Source organism: Engraulis encrasicolus, chromosome 20 (genome assembly GCF_034702125.1).
Source record: "Engraulis encrasicolus isolate BLACKSEA-1 chromosome 20, IST_EnEncr_1.0, whole genome shotgun sequence".
In the NCBI taxonomy this organism is placed as follows: Eukaryota; Metazoa; Chordata; class Actinopteri; order Clupeiformes; family Engraulidae; genus Engraulis; species Engraulis encrasicolus.
In genome coordinates this window covers 13,325,253-13,330,252 of record NC_085876.1, presented here as the reverse complement: position 1 = coordinate 13,330,252, position 5,000 = coordinate 13,325,253, and the positions used below count along the sequence as shown (strand labels likewise).

The window sequence follows — 5,000 nt, the reverse complement described above, 5'->3', positions numbered from 1 at the left end:
TGTGCGTGTGCGTGTGCGTGTGCGTGTGCGTGTGCGTGTGCGTGTGCGTGTGCGTGTGCGTGTTTTTCCAAAGACTTAAACTGTAAGCAACTTGGCTTCTTTTTTCAGCTAAAAACATTCAGTTCCACTTCCACACCTTCAGTTCTTCAAGCTCTAAGAAGTCCATTTACTGATCTTAAATATTTATTAATGCTAATTAATTAATAATACTAATTCTTATTACTAAGTAATACCAATACTTACTAAGTATGAGTAAGAGAGCAAGAGTTCAACAGGAGGGTCAGATTACACTTGGTGATTTAGAAGGTCAAGTGTGTAACGTTTTTAGGTGGACGATATCAAAACAATTGTGATGCTGCCTGTTTTACAAAGCTGTCATTTGTGTTTCTCAATACGGTCCGTGTTCATGTGCCATATTGAATTACTTTACGTCAGGGATGTAGTTTATCCCCAAGTACTGTATGGTGAGATGAACTGATACATCAGATTTGGGTATTATACTGTCACTCACCAAGTTTGTAGATTGCAGATAGAACAAGATAGCAATGTTACATCATGGAAATCAAAATTATTCCCTCAGCTGTCTTAGCAAGATAATGTGACTAGAGTACCACACATTTGCCACCGGCAATTGCTAATCCTCTAACCTCCACATTTCAGAAATTTGAGCTTTCTTCAAATGCCGCCCTTGTTAAAACAAATCTCATTACTTCCGAAATATCAATCTGACGATACGACGTTCTAGAATCTTTAGTGTTCTAGAATCTCTAGAACAGGTTCTTTGCTTTGCGGTCTTTCCTCCTGATGCCAGTCAAAACATCCATAATTAAATATTCAGGGAAAGGGGGCCCGGGGCTGTGCATGAAATTTTTAAGAGTGTGCAGACACCGTTGTGTCTGCGAAACAAGACTCATTTAACCTATAAATGCTGGAAAAAAGAAAGAAATCGCTAGAAGGCAAATAACAAGAGAACATCTTTCAACGAGCTATTTAACCAGGTAAGTCCTAATGAAATCCTCCTCCACGCTCCGGAAAAACAACACACCAAATAAGTCCTCGGGGGCACCTCAGCTTGAACCGTGTTCTTCCTAGGCAAACCTTATTTCGGATGACAGACAAGCTGTGCGACTGGCTCCTCTCTCACTAACAAATCATCAGCCGATGCCAGCCACCCAGCACAGCCAGCCAGCCAGCCAGCCAAGCAACGCCTCAATGAGTGATTCACGCTAGATCGGATTGACGGGGCAAATTAAACGACGGTCAATATGACAAACTGCGTTAACTGCCAGCGTATCAATCTGACTGACACTGGTAGCGGTGGCTGTGAGGCTGTATCCATCTCCCTGCCTAGGAAAGAGAGAGAGAGAGAGAGAGAGAGAGAGAGAGAGAGAGAGAGAGAGAGAGAGAGCAGCATTCTCATCACAGCTTTACAAAAAAAGGAAACGTACTTGCACCGGCTGTGTTGCTGTGTGCAAATGAAACCTTGCTGGCGAAAAAAGAGAACACGATGCAATCATTCATTTGCTAGCAATGCAATTTAGGGGCAACCAGTGACACGCGGTGCAATAAGCAGTGCTGGTGAAATGAGCCTTGCAGGACTGCCAAAAAAAGATTTGTTTAAAAAAAAAAAACTTTACTGCATAAGTTCTGCACTTTGTCATGACGTACATAAAATACATACTGATCTTGGCCCGCTTTAGCAACGAGGGGGGAAATGGCTTTCAAAACGAACTGAGATCATTCCCCAGTATGGCTCTGTGCTACAAACTGCTGCTTTTCTTTTGCTTTAACTGTCGTAAAGAGAGCTGGGAGCTAGCCTAGCCCAGGATTTGATGTTCTTTCGCGCGGGTGACAAAGCCATAAACTTCACTGAGTCACCGTGGCTGCCATGGCACCTAGCCTAACTGTGACTCGACAGTCAAAAATAACACTTCTTCCTGAACGAGTGATGAGAATGACACGCTACCTCACACTGGACAGAAAAAAAACCAGTAAAAACCAATCGTATGCATGAAAAATTCCCATATTGGTGTATAAATACAAAAATATGTATACAAATAGCGACGTGTAACACTGAATCTAACACCAGATGAGAATAGTACACTGGACAAAAAAATAACAAAAAAAGCCAGCAGCTCATGTAAACTCTATCACATCTAATATTGGGCAGAAACAAAGACACTCCTAACACTGCACGAGAATAAAGACGCACCTTCATTTATGCAACACTGTAAATAGTAAACCCCCTTCTGCATGTGCTGTAAACACTACCACACGTATTTCACTAAAATAATGATGCTTCTAAAACTGGAAGAAAATAAAGATGCACATTTATTTTTGTGCAACGTTGCATAAAGTAATAACATGTGCACGTCAAATTGGACAGAAATAGGCCTACCTCTGCACCTTACACAGGACAAGAATAACACCCAACACCTGCAAGAAGCAACCTCCCAACCACACTTACCCCACAAGCCTTCCTCCATGAACACACACAACCATGCACAAACGCACACACACACACACACACACACACACACACACACACACACACACATGCATGCACAAACGCACATGCACACGCACACGCGCACACACAAGGAGGTCCGCCGGGAATAGTCGACCTTACGGTGGTTACTTTCCAGCCTGTATAATTAACCGTTTTCCCCATCAGTGCACACAGCGGGGTGGCCAGGCAGGGCCATTGATTCCTGGGGCGCCCCCTCCCCTCCTTCCTCCCTCTCTCTCTCTCTCTCTCCCTCCCTCCCGCTCTCCCTCTCTCCTTCAGCCTTCTCTTCTTCCGGTCAATAGTCTTCCTTCGTCTGTGGCTAGATGACAAACCCCCCCAACCCACCCACCACCACCACCACCACCCCCCCACCCCCATCCCCACCCCACCCCATGGTAATGAGCCAACAAGTGGATGGACAGGGCTATCCCATTACAAGGTTTTCACTGACCCCGGGGAAAGACAGCCCACACGATAGGCCTAATCCACAGGGTCTGGCTACACCGCCGGCCCCTTTTTATCCTATCCGCGCATCTTATTACAGCTTTTCAGCGAGCCTGCTTTGACCCTACGAACCGCAGGCTTAACAAGTGTTTACCGAAGATAAGGCTCGGGCGGGCAGGCAGGCGGGCGGGAGCGGAGAGTGGAACGATGTTTCAAACGCGAGTGGATGCTTGATACAACAAGGCATCACAGACACAGCAAGAGAGTTAGACATAGATATAGACATGGGAAGAAAGGTGTTGTTGTGTGTTGTTTCCCGCTCTCTCTCTCTCTCTCTCCATTGTGTTGAATGTTTAATCATTTTTATTTATGTCGGGGACGGCACGTTCGGTGCAGCCAGACAGACATGCTGCAATCCAAATGTAACTCTCACAACAACAGCAGCAACAGCAGTAGCAGCAAAGCTGGCACTGCTGGCAACAGTTGTTTTCCACTGAACTTCAATGCTCCCCATCTCACTGTCTCTCTCTCTCCCGTTCGTCTCTCTCACTCTAGTCCCTCCCTCCCTCTCTCTCTCTCTCTCTCTCTCTCTCTGTCTCTATCTCTCTCTCGTCTATTTCTCTCTCTCTCTCTCTCTCTCTCTCTCTCTCTCTCTCTCTCTCTCTCTCTCTCTCTCTCTCTCTCTCTCTCTCTCTCTCTCTCGTCTATTTCTCCCTCTCTCTCTTGTTCCTCACTGCAGCAAAATTAGCTGCTGGCTGGCTCTGGCACATTTTTAACATATGCAGAATAACAACAAAAAACACTGGTACCAAAGGGAAAAAAATAAATAAAAACAATGAAAAATGACAAATCCAAATCAAAAACACCTGCCGAATGACTAATTAACGACGGTGCCACACAAAAACTATAATAATGCATCTTGATGGAGGGAGGAAAATAAGTACAGTACCACTTGTCGGTCAATGGGGGAAACTAAACTTAATATACATCCCCCCCCCATCTCTCTCTCTCTCTCTCTCTCTCTCTCTCTCTCTCTCCCTCTCTCTCTCTCTCTCTCTCTCTCTCTCTCTCTCTCTCTCTCTCTCTCTCGCTCTCTCTCTCTCTCTCTCTCTCTCTCTCTTTCTCTCTTTCTCTCTCCCTCTCCCTCTCCTCACGCCATCTCCTGATCTAATGCTCTCCTCCGGTTGTAGGGAGCGAGCGCAGCGCGTCTGTAATAAGGGCTGGGGGAGACGCACTTTGCCCGGGTGTCATCATCTTTAATGCAGATGTCTATGCCAGGGAGAGGCGAGGGACCTGTCTCTATGCATCAGCTCACCGTAATTGCAGCACTCTATTCTTCCAGACGCGATAAAAAAAAAAAAAAGAGAATAGAAAAGAAAAGATTACCATCTGCACAGCTCGGAGAGATGGTGATGGGGACACGCAGGGTTACTTTCAGCTTTTTTTGTTTTTTTTTTTTGGTTCCGGTACCTACAGTACAGTGCCTCACTTTTCTTTTATTAAGCCCGGCGTTTGCTTACATTTGTGTCACATTCGTTTAAGCGTTCTGAGCATTTCACTTGCCTCCCGTGCCCTTCCTCTTGCCCCCTTTCCGCAGATGGGGAAATATTGCCGCCATTTAATATCACTCAACAAATTCACCCATGCGTAGTGACGATTTTCTACATATCCATACAGTCTTATTATTTTCCATCCACCTACGCATCCATCTACGCATCCTACGCATTGATCTATCAGTCTATCCTATCCAAGAAAACATCAGTCTATTCATCCAAGAATATATCACTTGTTGAGGTGTGTGTGTGTGTGTGTGTGTGTGTGTGTGTGTGTGTGTGTGTGTGTGTGTGTGTGTGTGTGTGTGTGTGTGTGTGTGTGTGTGTGTGTGTGTGTGTGTGTGTGTGTGGTACCTACCTGTGTGAGTTTGGTGTGTGTGTGTGTGTGTGTGTGTGTGTGTGTGTGTGTGTGTGTGTTACCTACCTGTGTGAGTTTGGTGTGTGTGTGTGTGTGTGTGTGTGTGTGTGTGTGTGTGTGTGTGTGTGCGCGTGTG

The 5,000-nt window shown here is 45.6% G+C and overlaps 1 protein-coding gene across 2 annotated transcripts in view; it reads right to left on the bottom strand.

Annotated features, from left to right (window-relative positions):
• Window positions 1-5,000, bottom strand: part of pvrl2l (PVR cell adhesion molecule related 2 like) — a 241,666-nt gene that overhangs the window by 159,980 nt on the left and 76,686 nt on the right. The window lies entirely within an intron of this gene.